At 41.8% G+C, this 21,680-nt stretch overlaps 1 protein-coding gene across 3 annotated transcripts in view; it reads right to left on the bottom strand.

Moving 5' to 3' along the window:
- Window positions 1–21,680, bottom strand: part of SPSB4 (splA/ryanodine receptor domain and SOCS box containing 4) — a 129,767-nt gene that overhangs the window by 79,400 nt on the left and 28,687 nt on the right. Inside the window, exon 1 of one of the 3 annotated variants that reach the window (XM_062613216.1) lies at window positions 6,467–6,719. The exons of the other annotated variants lie outside the window; for them this stretch is intronic. The gene's annotated coding sequence lies outside the window, so the exon portion shown is untranslated. Of the gene's footprint in view, window positions 1–6,466; window positions 6,720–21,680 lie in introns of those variants that run through there. 3 annotated transcript variants of the gene reach the window in all.

Below are 21,680 nucleotides of genomic sequence, written 5' to 3'. Positions count from 1 at the left end.
TCATTTTTAACTTGAGCCAACAATTCACATAAGTGAAGTCAGATACAGGATACACTATGAAATTGTATGTGATGACATCAGTGAGCAACGAATACTAGTATGAACAAATTAATATTTAAACTTTATTCTAAAGCAACCATTCACTTCAAAACACTACAATGATTCTGCTGCTGAAAGCACACGACAGCCTTTGGTGAGGAATATTGCACAGCTTATTCTAGAAATGTAGTCTAAAATATTTAACTTGGAAAACAAAGCATCAGTATTAGTACCAGCCCCCAGACCATTCTGTATGTCCAAGCTATCCTTACAGCAATACCCAAAACAAGAAACCTGTCATAATTTAGCTAGAAACTTCGAAATAGAGCTCCAAATTCAAAAGTCGCCTACGCAACACTTAATCCAGCTATTTCCTTGGCTATACACACATTGGACTGCCACAGCATTTTCTCACCTGGGAGAAATACAGTCCTCGTTGACAGCATCATGCATTTATTGTTTAATTTTGTGTGGCTTCCATCATAAAATGGTTTCTTTAATAAGAAAATAAGCTCAAGATTTTGGGGAATTAGTTCAGTGTTCGAAGACAACAACCAGCTTTCAAAGCCAGACTGGACAGAGTCTTGGGCAACACAGTCTAGTATGAGGCATCCCTGCCCATGGCAGGGGGTTGGAACTAGATGATCTTAAGGTCCTTTCCAACCCAAACTATTCTAGGAGTCTTCCAAACCATTTCTGTCCTTCCCTAATAAAACTATTTTCCAGGAAATTCTTAAAGGAAAACAAAAATCCAACCACATAGGTCATGACTATGCCTAAAACAGCCACTTAGGGATTGCTGTGGACAGCACATTCTCAGTATGAAATGTATCACTGACATAAATACTTTGTGCAACAAGGCCTTCTTTTAAAATTATGGTCTCCGATATCTGATGAGAAAGAGAGAAGCATCCTTCCATCGGAGGTAGTTTAGTTTTGCATTCACTGAAGAAGAGATGGAGGAGAAGCAGTTAAAAGTAAATGACAATTAAGTACCTAAAGCTTTCCCCAGTTTTGAGAAATCACATCTTTTTCCATGCCTAAAGCTATGCAAGTGCTGTCACATGATTAACACCCCCTTGAAAGGGCAGCTCTAAATATGATGGGGTTTAAATATTCAAAAAACACCATTTCTAACAAAGACTACTAGATTAATAAAATGAAATGGAAAAAGCATTGCTCAGACTGGTAAACATCGCAGTGTGGTCACGAGGAGAGCTGAAAGTCACATGAGGTAGCTGCTGCTGCAAGGTGTAGAAGGAATTGAACAGTCTCCAGAGAGAGAGTCCCAGCCTCACTTTCCCCCTCGTCACACAGAGCTTTGCTCAGGGACCAAGCAGAAAACTGCTGAGGAAATACAGTACTGAAGTGCAAGCCAGCAGTCCCTGCTGCAGCCCTTTAACACAAGGACATCCTCAAGGCAGAGGAGCTGTAGTAGGAGGGTTGAGCTACATGATTCCCTTCCAACCCTAATGATAATGAATGACTCTGTGAGGCTCAGCAGGTACCCACCAACGGGAAGTGTTGGGGGACAGAGCTACTGCACTTTGGACCCTGGTTATGTCCCAGGGCACAAACCTGTTTCTGCAGGAAGGAAATCATCGTTCTTCTGACAAGAGTGCAAACACAGGCAGTCCTTTCCTCCCTCTCAAAATCCCTTTGTAAGATCATCTTTGGAAACTGCTAACACATAAAGGGACAAACCAGTCTAAAATAAAGCAGTAGTAGAATAAGCTTTTGGAAATGCATGTATTTCAATGGAGAAAGCAAACTCAACTGGAGAGTCTCACCTATGTCTCTGAAAGAACCAGTTTGCAATTAGCTCAGAGGTGGACTGGATTTCATACACTGCTGCGCTTCGTGCCACACACCAAAGCTGACGTGTCACTTCAGCCTCTCACAAATCCTCAGAGATAAAGTTGCTAAGTCACTGCTCTGCAGTGCAATACAATAAAACTTGTCATCTGACGACAGTCAGGAGCAGGATTACCCCGTGACGTTCAACCCACAGGTACACTAAATAAGCACAGAGAAGCAAAAATAAATACACAAAATGCTGCTCAGCCTTGGTCCTAGTTCAAGTGACATCAGTACGGATAGATTTAGGTCACAGCTCTGCACCCACATTCAGCCTAGGCACCTTACCTCTTACTAAGTTAAAAAATAAGATATAAACTCTCCCTCCTGTGTGTTTTTGCTATGGCCAAAACACACCAAATTCTGTTTAATTTCTGCATTTCAACTGCTACACAAATGAGGGGCCACACTGCATTGGCCTCTGAGGCAAAGACAATACCCATGTAAGAAAGACATCACCCAAAACAATATAAACACACACATGTAAATTTAAATAAGCTAGTACCTGTCACTACTCCATTTTTGGTGGAAAAGGAAGGAAAGTAGTGAGCTCTACCCAGCACTCCTGATGGACAGGCCCAGACTTTAAGAGAGCACAGGCAGCCAAAATATAGCCATCAGGTTTTAATCAAACATGGCAAATCGATTTGCAACTGCAGTTCTCAGCTTGAAGTCACAGCACCCCATAAGCACTGCTCTCCCTTATGCAGCACTGCTCTCAAAACATAAGGCACATTTTCCTGCTCTCCTTTTTGATACTTTTTTTCCATGCTGCCACCAAGACTACCAGGGCATAGTGTTCTTCAAGCTTTGCTCTGAAATTAGATTTCTTCAGGAAAAGGATTTTTCCTTGATAGGTGGTGAGTGTTACTGATTATACTGTCAGCTTTCCAAGCACACAAAAGAACCCCAAACAAACTCAATTTGATTGCCATTCAATCTAAAGGACTGCAGGCTGTAAAGCAGTACAAGCAGCTGAGGCAATTCCTGACATCATACTGGACATCACCTTAAAGTGGATTCAGATGGTACCCACCATTTCAAATAATTTCACCCCAGAGAGAGCACAGGTCGAGTACATAGCTGTCTTCTAGCAACAGTAGGTTGGGCAGTGTAAAATAACAACTCTCTCAAAGGACAACAGTTTATTGTTCATTATCAGTAAACTCTGGATTCAGCCCTTTTAGAGTATGGTATACTGGTGTGTATATATGCACACTCTGGTATACTTGTGGGATACGGTCTACCAACTGCATAGTGCTCCACACATACCTCTTCAAAGCGAATAAGCAAAATGCCCAAACCAACTGAACCCCCATAAGCAACCTGAGCATAAGTTGAGTACAAGCTGAAGAAGTCTGAAGACAAAAACTCTTCCAGGAAGCACGCTGATGCATTAACATCGTATCTGGCAGCACAACTGTACTTCAGCTAACAAGAGTTCTCAGCTGCCTAAACTGCATGTCAAAGACAGCTTAAAGCCATCCCTGAAGCACGTGTACACTGCAGGGAGTGATGCATGTACATAGGATGCATAGACTTAATAGCGTGTACACAATCCCATGAAAACTATGTGTGGGAAGGTAGCTATCATGTCTGGCAAGTCAGAATCCACTGCACAAGTCTGCTTTCAAACAGTAGGCCCAACAAACATTAACTTCCAGAATTATTAGCAAGTATTCAGCTATACATAGCAACTTTACATTGAGTTTTGGCTGAAAAAAAAAAATCAGTTAACTGTTCCATGGACAGCCTTAAACATTGCCTTTACCTCAGAAAATGGATGTATACTGGCTTAACAAATGTCCCCAGGACATGCACAGCCTACATCTACACTAGCCTCAAGCTGCACATGTACTGTATTAATATAGCTCCGCAAGACAATGCACTAAGTTTGCTGCACCCTTCTAACCAGATTTTTGTCAGCATGGAAGCCTTCACTGCTCATGCCATAAGCCAGGTGTACTTCCTGAATGGCATCAGGAAGGTAAGCACCTCATGATACCAGCCTCTACTCCTCTCTACCATCAGTCTTGACTCAGCCTTCAGCAGGGGTTTATGAAGTCCAGCATCAAAGTTTACATCAAAACTCTCTCCTGGGAAACCTGCTTTAGAGAAAATACATCTATTTCCTGTATGCAGATGTACTATTAAGAAGAGTTCATTTATCCTTACTAAACAAGGGAGGAAATGGTATCAAGGCCGCTCTGCGCTGCCATAATTCACGCTGGGATCTACCACGCCTCGAAGACTCTGAAAGACCCAAATTTGCACTGAAGTGATGTTGCCGCAGCACAAAAAGAATGGGGTAAAGGGCGCTGGTGCAGCAGTAGTGAGCAGCCAAACAGACTAAAGAGAGGAGACAGCTAAAATGCAGCATGGCTTACAGAACTTGAACCTGGTAAAGGCATCTACCCCTCTTCTTCCTGGCCAAGAATTATGGAGATGAGACAGCTGAGTATCTAATATGATGCTGCAAATAACTTTAAGTATTTTTAACAATTAACATCTCAGAAAACCATACTCTGCTTTTGTCCTCAATTGCTACCACTATGCCTCAACTGTGTAGGCAAAACAGCTCCTCAAAGTCTCCAGCTCTCTCAGCTAAACAAAATCCAACTCATAGTAACCATCACACAGTCCTGCGACATGGCATTGATTGCCACTGTGAAAATTATTTTCCTTTCCCATAAAAAGAGGACAGTGACTTATAGACAAAAGAGAGGCAGCGAGTGTGAAAGAAAATGAGACAAAAATAGCTTGCTCACTTTTTCTTGGTACATGGAAAATCCATTACAGAAGTTTACGCAGCAACAATGAAGCCTGACAAGTTAATGAGCTGCTGCTTGTGCAGTTATAGGAGAGATGGCCTATCATTCAGAAATTCCTAAGTTGCACAAATGCACAAAGTCATAAAGATGGCTGTGATTTGCTCAAACCAAACATGAGAAGTTCTGATTCTTTCAATAAGCAAGATACTTGATTAGTACTTCACTGGAGAGGTTCATGCTTCTATGAAAAACAGAACAAAACAAAAACCTCACAGCTCTGAATGACTCGTTGCAGAAAGCTGGCACTGCCCCCGAGGCTGCTGAACAGGAAGCCTGGTACTTCAAAACTGGCTGAAGTGACATTTGCAAACACAAACACAGGTCCAGAGAGCCTGTTGGTATGACAGTGTCGGTGTGAATGAACACAGGGCTCTTCGAGCCTAACAGCACCAGTATGTGCTTCCAGAGCAACACCCACATGAGGGCCTCAACGAGGCACAGAGCTGTGAAGTTTTATCATCCCTGTGATGCAGGCAAGTACCAGGTCTCCTTCCAGCCCTGGCAGGGACGCTGAGGCACAGGACGGTCATCCAAGGACATCTAGAGTCAGCAGCAAGACATTGAGGCGCATTAGCTACAAGAAAACCAGACTCCCATTACAAAGGCCAGTTATAAGACTTCCGCTTGTTGTTAAGAGAACATACGGCATCTGGCATTGCTCTGTCAGCAGCACCAAATAATCTAACAGCAATGTGATATGCACGTCTCTGTCGGGCTACTTTAGTTACAGAAACAGCATTAAAAATGTAGCATCCTCTGAGATATGCTGCACGAGCCAGACCAATTTCAGCCACAGGCATTGAGAGTAACTCTTTGAGGTTGTTTTTCCCCTGGAGGGTAAGCTCTTTCCTAACGTGGAGATACCTTATTGGGGATTGCTTCTGTCTCCACAAGGCAAACAGAGCACTGAGAACATATTAGGTCTGACTTAAGCACCGAAGGGCTGTAGAGGCTGAAGTAGTACCTGGCCATCTCTCAGTATAGGATAGTTTCCCCCCGTTGCAGTCTACACTGAGTCCTAGACACAAAGAAAGAAGAACCCTTTGCTGCCAGCATGGACGCTGCCACATCGACTCCCTTCACTGCCCTTACATAGAAGCCCTGGTCAGGAGTAAAAGGGGTCTGTGAGAGCAGCATCCAGCTCCCAGCCCTTGCTCCTTCTCCGCCAACAGCTCCCGACCAACAACAGCTAACCCAGCTGCCTTGCCTGGGAGCTTTCCCAAGTAACGTGAGGGCAAATTCGGTCAATACCTTTCTTTGTTGAAACCCAAGTCTCGCGTACAAATCCAAGCTTGACTTGACAGAGGTTCAGCTTGCGTGTTAGCCTTGCTGAGAAGATAGTTTAGAATTTCAGACCCGTCTAAACAGCTGAACTGAGCTCTGGCTTTTACTGCCTTAAAAAGCACCAAGAAATCACTGTAAAATATTAGCTTGTGGCAACAGACAGGCAAAAGGCTTTGCTTTCACCAGCCCAAAGTCAAATAAACTCAGTCTATAAGAAACGTAAGCCTCTAGCTATCTAACATCTGGAAATAAACCTCTTTAATAGCTCAGGAAACTAATTTCTAACGTAAGAACATTTCATCACAAAACACCAATCGGTTCAGAAGTGCATTTCTTTTAAACAGCAGCTTGAAAAACGGCACTGTTTAAAGAAAAAGAACCAACCGAACTAGCCTCGCTGTGCAACAAAACGCAACGTTTCCACCGACAGCAGAACCCACCCACCGCAAACTTACCATACACCCCCATGGAAGCACCTCTATCGATCCGTTACGCCAGCAGCAGGAGAATCCAGGAGAAGAGACGCGGATCACAAGTAAACAAACTCCAAGACCCCAGTCGCCGTGACTTGTAGGCGCGTCCCTCCACACGCTGCTTTCCCCGGGATTAAGCGTGATTCCCGCCGCCGCTTCCCAGCCGCCGCCGCCGCCGCCTCGGGGTGTGTGGGGAGCCGGGGCGCTGCGGCCCGGCACCAGGGCGGCTGCGGGGCTCGGCTGGGCCGGGCCGCCCGGGAGCCCCGCCCGGTGCCCGGTGCGGCGGCCTGTGGCGGGCTTTGTGTGCGCGTCCTGCCTGGGGGCCGCCCGCCGCCGCCTCAAGCGAGGGCCGGCGCAGTGGGGAGCGCGGGCAGCGCCGTGCCCCCTTCGCGAAAGCCGATCCCGCTGATCTCATCGCCGCGGGTTACTAATCCAATGACCGCGGAATTAACAGTACATGGCGACGCCCCTTCCCCATTCACACATACACACACATACCCCGCCCGCCCTGCCCCGGCCCGGCCCCTGCGGCCGCCGCCCCGCCGGCCTTCGTGTGAGGGGACCGGGTGAGGTGCTCGGCACGGCGGGCTGCCGGGCACCGCCGGGAAGGGACGGCCACCACACGGGCGCTCGGCCCGGCCCGGCCAGAAACACAAGGCATGTAGATGCCTGGGGTTGGTGGGGAGAGGGTACGGGGGACTGCATTATCTGCTCTCTCTGGCTCATACACATGCAGGTGAAGCTCTAATTACACTTTTGCATGCCAAACCCACACTTTTAGGTAAGCATCGAGTGATCTACAAGTAACGCAAGTCCTGTCGAACCAGTGCAGGGTACAAAACAGCCAAAGGCGAGCGCTTCCATCGCTGCACCTTAACATCAGTAAATACCAACCCGAAAACTGGCGTTTCCTAATCCTAATAATCTCTGGCTCTAAATCCACCACCACCGCATAGGGTTACAGAGAGGTTGGGTTTTCCCTCTCTCACACACACACACAGTGCTCAAGACAAGAAATGTCAGATGCTGCTTTTCCTCATGCTGTCTGTGTACTTCCCACCCCAAAAACCAGATTAACCTCTCTCAGAGACTTTAGAGCAGTCTGTAAAGGTGTTGAGACAATCAAAACTTACAAAGGTAAAGAACTTACATTACTAAGTATTTTCCTCAAAAAACAGTGTTTTACCTATGCTTTCCACTTTTGGGGATGGAGAAGGCAAGACTTCCCCCTCCCTGCTCTTTCACGGTGATGTTTATTTCTACTTTCTTCTTTTACTAAAATCTTGAGACAGGCTTTTAGCAAAAAAACTGAGCCAGGCAAGAGAAACACCCACACAAAAATGGAGAGGAAATTCTGCAAATCCTTTGAGAGCTTTCAGTCAAGAAATCCTCATTACAAGCCACAGTAAACCCAGCAGTGTGTTTCATGCCTGCCATGACAGCAGAAAATGTGTCAGGTAATGGCAACACCCCTTCTGTGAGGACCTAGAGGTTGCTCCAGGGGTCAGGCACTGCAGAACCCTACCAAAATACGTTAGAGAAAAGCACTACACTCAAGTTTCTCCCCAGGCCCTGCATATCTCCCCCTAACCTTTGGGATAACTAGTAGAAGTAAAGTGAAATAGAAAACAAAGGATGAATGGGAGTTTTCTACATGCTCCACTGGTCTTCTAGCCTATCAAAGGATTTCTATTGCTCCCCATTCCCTCAGGCAGTCTTTGTCTGGTTTATATATACACATGTGGAAGTCTTGAGTAGTTGTCTGTGTCTGTGCACTTCACTAGCAGACAAGTTACTGAACTTAAATGCTCCTCGTGGATGTGAGCACCACCTAATATCTGCTTCACAGAACTCATCTGGGAGAGGAGCCCTAGAACAGGCAATGTCTGCACAGAATAGGTGGGGCAAGCCTGTGCCACAAAGGATGTTTTGGTTTCTTTTCCTCAGTTTTTAGCAGGCTTACTTCCCTTCCACACTTCCCTGAAGCAGCAGTGCCTCCTAACACTTTTTCTGGCACTAGGCAGAATGTTTCCCAGGGTAAGACAGGATGTGGTCCTTCGTGCCTGTGCCAAGCTTGATGCAAAAAGCAAACTTGGAAAGACTTTCTACATGGTTTGTAATACTAATGCTACAAGAGAAGATTAAAGAAATCACATCAGAAGTCAACTTTTGTATCTTTTCAGCCAGCTTTAGACATGTAGATCTGAAAACTGAACAATGCAGAGATCAATCAGGCAGCACAGAGTTTTGGGAGTACACTTCATGTGCAAATGTGAAAACACTTGAGGGTGTAGAAGGTGTCACTTTGATTAATGAAGGCTAGAACATGCTATTTGTATAAAGATGAGAATGTATATACACCTCTCCACAGGGCTCATTAAAATGATCACATTTTAAATATTAACACGATCTTAAACCAGACTTCAAACATGGCATGGATACAGCTGATCCTTTTGAGCTGATCTCACTCTCCAGGTCTTCCACTGGTTTGATTTACCTCATGGAATAAAAATCACAGGCAGAAAGGAAGTCTTAAGAATAACATACATTTCTCTGCATGACTGGGAAACACCAGGCAGTTTAGAAATCTCTGCCTTTCCTATCTGCTTGCAATCACTGGGCAAATAGGGAGAAGAAAAGCTGCCCACTGCTGCCCATGAAAAAGTAAGTGCAGTTAAGAAAAGGAGAAAAAAGAAAGCTTAGATCAAGAGAGATACGGCAATAATCTCCTTTCTACATGCATCACACATGACAATCATAGTTTGAAGTTGTATCTTGGCATTTGAGCTTGGCAAACAGACCAAAAAGAATTAATTGCCCAAATTTGTTCTTCCCAAACACTCACCTTTGAGGTTAGTTCCATGCTTACCAAATCTGAAACTTCATCCACTCTCAACTCAAAAGTAATCATGAAACATTTCCTACACAGGTGCCATAAGTACTGAAAGGTCCTGATCCTGCAATTTTTCTAAATAACAAACCAATTCACTGTTATTTTACCTGCCTTGTTTCTGGGCATTGCTATACTCCGGGTGGCAAGAGGGGAGAGTTGAGTGAGGTCCAAAAAAAAAAAAGGTTATCAGCAGAATGGACAGTATCAATAAAGCCCACCTTGAAGTCCACAAGATGCCACAAATACACAACTGAGATCTATGGATTGTAAAGAACTATGTTTCATTGCATTGTATTTTTCCATTTACGGTGCTTAAGCAACCCGTATTACTTCTAAGAGCCCTCTTAGGTACAGCAATGCTACAGTGATCATTCTCAGGAACCAAAGACAAGAATTATGATGAAAAATCTTCGTTTTCATGCATTTCAGATACCCATATGAAAAGACATGACCTTAGCTCTAGCTCTCTAAAGTTCACAAAATTCCTACACAGGATGTTTAAATCTTAAGAGTGTTCCAGTCCCAAAGCTGCTTCCATGAATGCTGGCTCCAGAGAACTACAGAAGCATACACCTTCCTCCAACATTCAAAGCACTGTCTGGTGACAGAGCTTCTCTACATAGGTGTTTTCATTCTGACCCAGCCACATACTCCTGTAACAGTGAATTCAGACTTAATCACTGCCACTTGGAGTCTACCAAAATGATTAGCCTGGACACTAGAATCCATGCATCTGCATCTCTTAACGAATTAAGAAATTGCTGCTAAGACCGAGATCTGCTCCCATAGGCCTCTAGGTAGAAGTTAGAATTTACCTTCTTAGAGTACATCCTCCTGCAACCGTAATGAGGAAAACCCACAGAGGTTAGGAAATCAGCACTTGCATAAATGTTTAATTAGTTCAGAAGTTCTAAACAGAGGATAAAGATTCTGCATGCCCTCTGAGAAATAAGGATGACATTCAGAAACACTTAACACTGAAAAAGTATCTTCATTTAAAACATCAAAAGTCCACCTATCCAAAAGCAGAACTACCCATGTATTTCCAAAGCTTACTATATACTTCGTATCCTAGAACATAGTCAAGTCCCTTCCCCAAACACATCAGATAAGGAAAAAAAACAAAATCTGACTATACACACACACAGTGCTCTTAAAAGCAGCTCAAGTCCCCTTCCATTTTGCTCATGTATTAAGTGCATCAGAACTCATGGTCTCAAGGACTTTCTGAAGCAACTGATTGCTCTGTGAAGCTGGTATTCAGGTCTCCTTCATGCAAAATTTAGTTGTACATAGACATGCATAAGTTTCCACCAGCAGAGAAACAAGGCACTTCAAGGTTTTTAGGGAAGGGGTTCTTTCACACACTGTAGTGAGTACTTGCCCAGTGCCAGCAGTACACAAAGTAACGACATCTCAGGGGACAGGACAGAATCAATTGATGACAATAGTTATTACAGTACTGAGAAGAAATCAAACACAAAATTTTCAATAGGAAAAGATGGGTACAGAGTCTGGGATGATGGTTGACACAGGAACACCTCACACCAAGTTAGTATACAAGACTGCCTCTACTGCAGTACATGATGAGCTTGTTTTGGAAAAGGGAAGTGATACTAATGAGTTTGGGGTGCAAATGGATCCTCATTAGCTCACTTAATCTCTTCAATTCATCAGTATAATCTTAGTTTGATTTGGAGTGAATCATAACTGATCCAACACCCCCAAGGTCACTAGGTTACTGTATATGCATTCTGTTACATCAGCTACTGTACATGAAGGAAACTCAGATAAGATACTAAATGATGCTTTTGATACCACTAGTACTTTGCCATTGAGCCACTCAAGTGAGAGAACAGGTCTGCACAGCCCCCCATGGGAAAAGTTCTGACTTTATAGTTAGCAAAAGTGACTGTGATGAACTTTCTCTCCTATCTTTTAATGCAGATACAACATCCCAAAATAATGACTCATGGAAAGCCACAAGAGACATACGTTGGATCACAGGCAGCTAGAGCATGCAAAACCATAGCATATTAGCTGTTTCTTCAAATCCTGTTGTTAGGGGCTAATGTGGGTAGATCTGTCACCCAGATTTCCCAATGACATATTTCTGGAAATACAAGTAATAATGGATCTCTTATACCCAGTGCCCAGAAAGCTTTTTAAGAAAGACTGGTTTTGGTTTCAAACTGCTTTCCTAAAATACTTAGTGGATAATTTCTATAGGATTTCAAAATATAACTAGCAGATAAATGAAGAGGTAGGCCCCAAAAAAGATCCTTCTTTTGGAAAAGACAGAGTTTACCCTGCATTCTGCCTTGCTTCTGGCAGAAAAATCCTGTGGTTTCTGTAACTTACGGAAACTGGATCAAAGATGGATTTATTCACATTCTCCCTATAAAAATACACTACTGCCGTTGCTCAGCATATTCTAGACATTCACCTTAGATTTATAAGCTTTTTTTATATATCTCTATATATACATGTACATACATATATATGTATATAATATACCAGGAATAAGAGTTGTACGGTTTCATAGGTGACAAAAATTTATATTAATACATCTTTCATCATGTTAAAACAATTAAAAAAAAAACGTAAACAAACAAAAAACCCCACAACTTTGTTTTCCCAGCCCTGGAATACTTAAAGATACCACTTAAGCCTCTCTTTTTGCTGGTTACCAGCATCTGAAAATGCAGGAAACTCCCTCTGAAACTCTCAGGATGTAACACATTTCTGTTTCCTGATGTGAAGGGCCAAGGGGAGGGGAGAGAGCCTCAAAGGTTTAAGTTCTAGCCATTGCAAATTCCTGGGAGTGCTCTAGCAACTGGAAAGTCTTCTTCTTGAAAGCATTTTGCTTCAGTAAAATTAAACTGCTAAGTATTCCAGGTATTAAATATGGCCCATGTGAATTCAGAACATACAAAAAGTGCCTGATAGCTGCTTAGCTATAATAATCTCAACAACAGGATTTAAGAGGTACTCTAATTCTGCCACATTTTCTGGGTTTAAATCTTCAACTTGTGCTTGTTTACTCATCAAACCCAATGCACAGTTGTCGTTTATTCAGCTTGCCCCCCTTCTTCAAGCTGTACAATGATACATATCTCCAGCAATTTACCCAAGGAGATCTTTTGTTTCCTCAACTTGAAAACATCCATTCACATCAGCAGCAAAGTCAGTACAGTTTATTATCCATTAGACAATTTGAACATGATTCTTCCTCTAAAGGCTGTGACTGCAGGCAACCATCTGGGGTCTGGACACACAAAAGGCTGTTCGTAAGGGTGTATGCACAAAAGCACCACGGGGATATGGAAGTGCATGTGGTACAAAGACACTCAATTGTCTTTGAGTTTCTGTTGGGGAAGGAGGGGGTTTGAGGGTGCTACAAGCATCTAATCAGAGAATTAAGCATCAGGGCGGCAGCCCTCAGATGGCAGACGTCAGCTCCAGCAGAGACAGATGGTGAGGAGCGCACAATATGTGTGCATCAGCTTATTCAAGAAAGCAGTTCCACTCCTCAGTTACATGGTATTACAAGTCCTGGGACATTCTGTGTTGTGAAGTGAAAATGTGTATCATTGTCTTTATGAGACTGTCACATCAAAAGGGCCACTTTCCTGTAACAAGTTACAGTATGTGCAGATTCTCTGTTAATATTTTCCCTGAAGGATTACCTGCCCTACCTGCGACAATGCACAGGGCTCACAAGAGAGATACAATCTCTGTGAAGGAAAACAGTGTGAGCTGCAGTCGAGATACCAGTCTGGTTTAATTGTTTGTCAAGGGGAACATATCCCACTGACTGTCTTTTAGAATTGAAACTCAAGGTCTGAGAAGACAAAAGAAACCCATCTCATCCTTTAACTCACCAAAAAATACACCTGAAAACCATTATTCAGTTCTTTTTTAATCTGTTATGACTGATTTTGAATAGGAGACATAAAATAACAAGCTGCCCTCCAACAGACCTTTTTCTTATGATAAGGTACATGCAGTTTACATGATGTCAGATATGCTATGGCATACATCCCACTGCTAACTAAACTCTCAAAGACTAAGTGTACTTCTAGCCCATCTTGTTCTTGTTCTTCTCCAGTGTTTCCAAAAGCAGAGGATAAATAGTTTTACATCATATTTAAACAGCAGGGATAGAGTGACCCTCCAGGCAACAAAGTCCAAATATTGAAATAAAGAGCAGATGCCAGCAGGAAAACTGAAAAACTTACAGGATCATAGGTCAATGCAAGCAAGCATTAGTCTTCTGGTATGACACTTGCCCAAAACAATCTCTTAAATTAAAAATATATTACCAAGGTCTGTCTTCCCATTGAGAGAGAGAAAGGGGAGTATATAAAAGTCTTGAAAGACTTTTCTTGTTTCGCAGAACATTGCCCAGGCATGGACATGGTCAGCATCTTTGGGAAGACTGTCAGTTGTTCACTTTAGACTCTCTGAAAACTGATCCATGAGCAAATAGTGGCTCTTTGTGGATTAGGCCATCTGCCCTGCAGATGGGGGAAAAGGTAGTATCATAGTAAGAGCTGCTCCAACAAGTTGTGCTGGTTTGGGCTGGGATAGAGTTAGATTTCTTCATAGCAGCTGGTATGGGGTGACGCTTTGGATTTGTGCTGGAAACAGGGATGTGTTAGTTACTGCTGAGCAGCTCACACAGAGCCAAGGGCTTTTCTGCTCCTCACCCCACCAGCGAGCAGGCTGGGGGTGTACAAGGAGCTGGGGGGACACAGATGAGCCCAGCTAACTCAAGAGATATCCCATACCATGGGATGTCATGCTCAAGAAGAAGGAATGGGGGGACATTTGGAGTGATGGTGATTGTCTTCCCAAGTAATAACCATCATGCGTGATGGAGCCCTGCTTTGCTGGAGTTGGCTTGCAATGGGAAGTGCTTAGTGAAGTCCTTGTTTTGCTTAGCTTGTACACAGCTTTTGCTTTACCCATTAAACTATTTGTATCTCAACCTATGAGTTTTCTCACTTTTAACTCTTCCGATATTCTCCCTGATCCCACTAAGGGGGGAGTAAGTGTGCAGCTGTGTGGTGTTTAGCTGCTTAAACCAGGACACAGGTATAGCAGGGCACAGAAGAATAAGGATGAGGAGTAAAGCAAGAGAGAACTAATATTCAGGAAGTGTGTGAATTTTGAATGAGATCAAGATGAGCAAAGATAGAAATGTGTCACTGCCGTATCAGCACAGAGACCTAATATGAGCTTAAAGATGTAAATAGGAAATCAAAAAGACTATGTTAATTTATTTAGGGCAAGAAGGGAGAGCTATTCTCAGGACCACTACAGAGTCCCTTTTGTTATCTGCAGTTTTGGCATAAAAGCCCCTAAACCTTCAGACCACGATTTCTTTTGTATCTCTACGACAGCAGAGCTCCAGCCCTCCAGCCCTCAAATATGAAAATGAAGTGTGTGTGCAGCGGGAGACATGCTTTGTTTCTCCACCCTTGGAGTTATACATGAAGTCATAAATATAGTGGTCCTGTTCATATTGATGTAGTCAAGAGCTAGGCAGAATTTCCATTGTATCAACCCATTTTTCTTAGGACTCTATATTTCATCTTTATGGTGAGTCTACTTTCTACATTTTAGCCTGCATTTAGCTTGAGACAAACTCCAACATGCTACAAACACCATCCTACAAGCTAGTTGACATCTCCAGTTTCTTTGAATTCACTGGGAGGAAAGGACATTTAATGGTATCTGTGGAGAGCAGGAGAGGAAAAACTAGTATTTTTCCGTGCTGGATGTTAAACAAGTACTTAATAAACTCTCATTTACTTCTCCCACACACAGTTAACTGGATCAATGTACTGTCTGCAACACAGCATCCCTACCTCCAGCTATTCATTTCTAATTGATTTCTTCCTGGATGCCATGATACAAACATTGGAACAGAACTTCTTGTCTGGAGAAGTGCTGTCACCCACCTCTCTTGACAACACCAGGAAGCACAGCCAGTACCTGAAACTACATATGACAAGAGCTCCTTTCCTTTGAAAGATTAACTGGTTTGCACCTAACATAATAATTGCATAGTATAATGCTGAATTTCCAGCTGATTCCACTTTTTTAGAGAAAGACACTTTTTTTCCTTTCTTTAATCTTTTGATTAAAAAAAAAAGACATCTTTAATGGAAACAAATTAGTTATTGTTTACCTCTATTAATAAATCATATCATCAGGGTATACCCCCAAATAAGAAGTATCTTATGAATTCTATATACGTTATGAGATGGAACATTTCTTATCCACATTTGTAGATTGTTCTGTCAAGAAAACTGGATCTGTTTGAATAGTAACTTCTTCCCAGTACTGACATATGGCAGAAGAACAGTTTGGCCATGAAAGCAAAAGAAAACCTAACAGCAATATTGTGTTGTTCAGTGCCTGACTTCAGAAAGTTAACTGATAATAACAGCACAGTCAAGTGGTCAGACATGCCTGTAGTTTGCCAGAACAAGCACTCACCAGAATCGCCTTCCAAAACAGCAAAGTCACTCTGAAACATATTTGGGGATAATTAATATTACTCCCAAACCTCCTCTCTTCTTTATGAGAAGCCTATGTAGTATTATTAGAAAAAAAATTCAGCACCAAAAATGCTAATACACTCCCAAACATTTGCTTGCTGAGTTGTGATCTAAAGAGAACGAGTTATATTCAGTGCCACAGAAGGTGCTGACTGACCTAGCTCTGCCCTGTCCTTCCTACATCTGACAGCCCTATGCTAGGGATGACGAAGAAAATTAACTGTATCCCAGCCAAAGCCAGCATACCCTCTCAGCCAGCGAGGCAACCTGTCTCTTACATTACCTACCCTCCATACCAAACACTTGCAAGATACAACAGACCTCTCAAAGCATACATATACATCACTGAGGATATCTAGATATACATATATAGACATACAAAACTGCACTTTCCTATCTTAAGCCCAGCTTCTAGAACATTTTTGCCAGAAAGACATTTTCTGACCCTTTCTATACAGTCAGTTACATTCCTTACAAATGAAAGACACAGCCTATTTCAGAAATAATTCAGGAACACAGGCCTCCCTCTGCCAGATATTTTGCCGTGGGATGCTGAATTGAATGATGATCACAGTGTGTCAGCCATCTCTGGGGCAGTCACCCATGGAAGTCTCTAACAGCAGAGCTGGGGATGAGCACAGGCTGCTCAAGAAGCTTTGTAATTGCATACTAGCTCACTTGTAAGTCAGCAGCTCTGTCATTAAACTGCAATAACACCCAGAGCAGAAAGCTCAATTCAGAGATTGGGTTAAATAGCATGTTGCCAGACTATGTTCACATTGGCAAATAAATGAATTCTAATTCAAATGAAACTTCCCTTAATCATAGCACAATATTACCACATGGTTAATTAGAAGCTATTTTTAATTAAACTAAAAAGTTATTTAATGGACAAGATAGCAGGCTTTTAGCAGCTACATATACATGCAGCTAGCTATTTATTATATAGCTCTGATCTCCCATCCATATAAAATTGCTGCTGCAGTAGCTACACACTTCAAAAAGCTTTTAACTCCAGTTCCTTAGGTCAACACAAAGAAATCAACTTTGACAAGATCCTTTACAATTTTCTTAGGTTAAAAAAAAAAATCCCACATAGAAGATGCATAAAGCTTTTTCCTTCTCTAATACATCACACTGTCAAAAAATCCATTCAAAATCTAGAAGATGAAAGGAGGAGGATGCTACAGGAAAACTAAGAACAACACATTCACCGAGAACAAATGAGAGCACATTCATTGATAGAAGCACAATGTGTTTCCCTCTCTGCTCTTCTAGCTAGTTAAAGTCAATGTCAAATAAGTAACTTTTAGGAATGTTCTCAGGGCTTTTTTTTTTAAAGCTGATCCAGATAATTGAAAAAAAATGAAATAAAATTCAACCAACATTTCAAAATGTTAGTTCAACTGTATGTGCTTACAGATTTTCACTACAGAAGTTTGTTCACTCTACAAAAAGTGTGTTGGTATTTCTCCTCATTCAAAAAAATGACACTGTCAAAAATTCCACCTAAGAAAAAGCCTAATTCAAATCTATAGACTTTTATCAACACAACAAAAGTATTTGATTCCTCAGTAAAACATAATCTCTTTATGAGATTATTAAAATGAAAATGCTATACATATCTATTGAAAATTGAATTCAATAACTTTAAGATCCCATTTATTATTAACATCTTATTTACTTGAGATCATGAGACATGTAGTTTAAAGTGCTGATGGGAAATAATTAAAACCCATTAAGTCTAGGACCCATTATAACCAATTTGAGCCGCAAGAAATAGGAAAATAGCCAAACCATATACATAACAAAATCTCCACTATCATTTATACCCCACCCCTGAGAGTGTTCAAAGCCAGGCTGGACAGAGCCTTGGGCAACATGGTCTAGTGTGAGGCTTCACTGCCCATGGCGGGGAGGGGGGGGGGGGGGTGGGGGTGGGGGTGGAACTGGATGATCTTAAGATCCTTTCCAACCCTAAGCATTCTATGATTGTATGATTTAGCCAAATAAGGCATCAGTTTTCTTTTCATTACAACACAGTAAAATGGAGGCTCTAGAAAATTACTGTCTGAAGGAAGGAAGATTGATTGATAACATTAATCCATGCTGCTGACAACTGTACTTGTAATTTGAAGTCATGTTGTTTTAAGAATATGGAAATTTAAAAAAGAAATGTTAAAATCAATATTTGGTACAGGCACCTGAAGCATGTTAAGCAGCTGACTATAACTGAAATGTATTTTTAGGGCCCCTTAAGCTATTTCAAATTAAATGGACTTTTTAAAGGTAGCGGAACTGCAGATAGTTCCATTTAGCACTATCTTGTCATAAAGGTGCAGCTCAGGAAAAATGCTTGTGAAAAAAAAGGAGCTGATATGCAAATGCTATTGTTGTTCATTTCTTTAAAAGCATAGTGCTAATACTTGTTAATTGTATTGCTCAGCAGCAGGACAACAATGATAGGATTAACTCATCTTCAAGACAATGCACCAAAGTCTTAATTAATGTGAAACTCCAGAGGAATTATGGATGGCAAATACTGAAAAGCAGCTCTAATAGCTGTGCAGTTCTTGGATCTCCTTTTCTCCCATTGCTGTGTGTCAACCAGCACCACTGCAGCCCTGGCTCCAGCCATGTACCTCTGCAAGGTCAGCAAGGGAGGTGACAGAGGAGGAAGAAATCTTCAGAGAGCATAAGTAACGTATACGGTCTCCCATGCTACAAACTATTAATCTAATGAAAAGCAATTTAGCTAAGGCTGAATGTTGCTCCTCCACACTTTGAAGGACAAAAACCCTTTTTAAGGACTGATTCCAAGGGCAACAGACAACAAAGACATTTCCAGAAGTGTGTTCTCATTACTGCTGCGCTTCAGGCAAGCCAGGAAAGTCGCTGCTGACCTTGTGCCAACAGAGAGGAGGAAGTCTTGTAAGGGAAAAACCATCCTAACAAAACAACCCAGAGAAAGCTCTCCCCATTTCCTTTGCAGCCTCTTCTGCAAAAGGAAAGTTCTGCTCTAAATAAGAGACTGTCCCCAAGTCGGTTAAATGTGCAATTACGTTGTCTTTAGAAAAAACTAATTCTCAATGTATGAGTTAATTACAATTCTTCAGGCAACCCACCACATAGGTTTTCTTATAGTAGAGCAAGAAGGATCAGTTTACTAAAATGACTCAGTATTCTAGTGAAACTACTCTGAAATAGATTTAGTAATATGCAAGAAAATCTTCTTCTAAGATTAGGGTCTGTTATTTTAAGCATTTTTTCTTATTTAGAAAATTAATAATATTAACACGTATTTTCACACATCTATCACCCAATCATACATCCAGGTAAGAGAAGCCCTGAAGAGAACCTGTAATGAATCCCATATGGGAGCTGATGCTATGGTTGCTAGCCTCAGTTGATACATCATAGGTACTTGGATGCAGAAAATGCGAAATGGAATAGTATGTCAATGTCATCTATGCTGTGGTAATAACCCAAAAATAGTGAGGAAGGCACCCCTGGGAAAAATAAGGCAAAAACAAACCCCAGGGGAGCAGTGGCAAATAGACTTTTCTGAACTACAGACAGTAGATCTCTTGGTTTTGGTAGGTACCTTTTCTGGATGGCCAGAAGCTTAGAAGGCTAAAGTGGTAGTGAGTACTCTACTCAAGGAAATAACACCCAGGTTCGGTATTCCCAAAGAGATATCATCAGATAACAGACCTCATTTTATAGCTGAAGTAGTTCAAGGGATTGTAAAGTTTTTACAGATTTAGTGGAGATTACATGGAGACCACATGTGGAAAGGTAGAAAGAATGAATCAAATGTCAGAGAGGCAGTTATCAAAACTGTGTTAGGAGACTCAGCTGAGTTGCGTAGAAGTTTTACTACCAGCATTGTTAAGAATTCGGTTTACACTGAGAATAAGGGAGGGAATTCTATATGGAAAGCTGTATCTTGCCATGGGGACAGAGAAACCAGATCAAATTAATATAAAGGGGGATGCTATAATAGCAGAATACCTACTTTCTCTGTCACAGACTCTATCTGTGTATTTAAATAAGCACACTCCTCCGCCCTTGGACACACCAGTCCATGACTTCCAGCCTGGAATGAGGTGTATATAGTATGTGGAAGAATGAACCCCTAAGAGAAAAGCAGAAAGGACCTTTCACAGTGCTCCAGATACTCAAGTAAAGAGGGCACCACACAAGGAGTGGATTTCAGAGGAAGTGGAATCACTAAAGATGAAATTTCTGAAATCCAAATGAACTTCATTTGGAGTGATTTAGAGACACTGTATCATTTAGATTGCAAACAAGGAGAGGTTTTTTATTTGCATTTATGTGCTAATTCAATGCACCTGCAAATGTTAAGCTTCTAGAGATAAGTAACTGGAAAGTGAGACTCATCTGAAATGTAAGTAATTCAGGTAACTCTCAAAGGGCTAATTGGTGGTAGGCATACAGTTAACAAAAATTGGAACTTATGTAGGCAGATAATTAAAAATTGGAACTTGCGTTACTATGGAAAAACCTGGACAGATACAAGGGCCTCCTAAAAGGTAAGGATGACCTACTGGCTATTGCACACCAGGCAACATACCCTGGTTTTGGCACAATGCCTAGACGTGTTTTTAAGTAGGCTTACTTTGAAATGAGTATAAGGAACATTTGTTTGCATAAGTATTGTTCTTTAAATACTATTTAATGAAAATCCCACTATGCAGAATACAGAAGTTAATCATACCTCACTACACATGCTATAACTGACAGCCACTGAATAAACAAAATCCACATTAAAGCACATCACTGAGAACAAAATCTTGTATGGAGCAACCTTTCCACATCAACAGTTCTCAGACTGTTGTGATTCAGAGGCACTAGCAAGTATGTTTGGAAAATGAAATCATCAAAAGCTCTGAAGATCTGAAGAAGTGTAACAGCTGAGGTGTGTTTAGAAGTCCAGAGCCCACAGTGTTTGGGCGTGTTCAGAACTAGAACAGCCAATGCTCCCATCCTTTTGCCAAGCACTTGCCCATGGAAGACAGCACATGACAAGCAACAGTGGGAATTTACAGCATGCAACTTGAGTTGTATGTATGCCCCCATAGAGTCATACCCACTAGACAGGAAGGGGGACAGCCACAGTGCTTACTGTTTAGGATTGGAAAGGACCTTAAAGCTGCCATGGGCAGAGACACTTTCCACCAGACCAGGTTGCTCCAAGCCCCGCCCAACCTGGCCTTGAACACTGCAAGGGATGGGGCAGCCACAGCTGCTTCGCGGAACCTGTGCCAGCACCTCACCACCCTCACAACGAAGAACTTCTTCCTAACGTCTGATCTAAATCTCCCCTCTGTCAGTTTGAAGATACTACATTATAATGATATTTAAGTTATCAATTACAGTTATAATTCTAATTTATGTAATATTATGTGTATTAATTCATAGTATATAATTATAATTTACTGATATTTTATTATCTAATTTATAATTATATTCAAGTTAGGATTATAGTTACATTATACATCACCTGCTGGGGGTACCTATGTCTTAACTTTTAGCTATGTAAGAATCCTCTGCAGCTCAATTAGGAGTCTAAAGGCTTGAATCTCTGCTCTGCACAACAGTATGAATACTCAGTAATTTCACCCTCAACCTATGGAACACTCATTTTCACAGATAAAACAGAAAATGTCCCAAAATGCACCACCAGCTTTGCAGATACTGAGGAAGA

Source organism: Pezoporus occidentalis, unplaced genomic scaffold, assembly GCF_034315485.1.
Source record: "Pezoporus occidentalis ecotype Australia unplaced genomic scaffold, CSIRO_AGI_Poc_V1 ctg164, whole genome shotgun sequence".
In the NCBI taxonomy this organism is placed as follows: Eukaryota; Metazoa; Chordata; class Aves; order Psittaciformes; family Psittacidae; genus Pezoporus; species Pezoporus occidentalis.
Note: the sequence above shows the minus strand (reverse complement) of the source record. Positions and strands in the feature narration are given on the sequence as shown.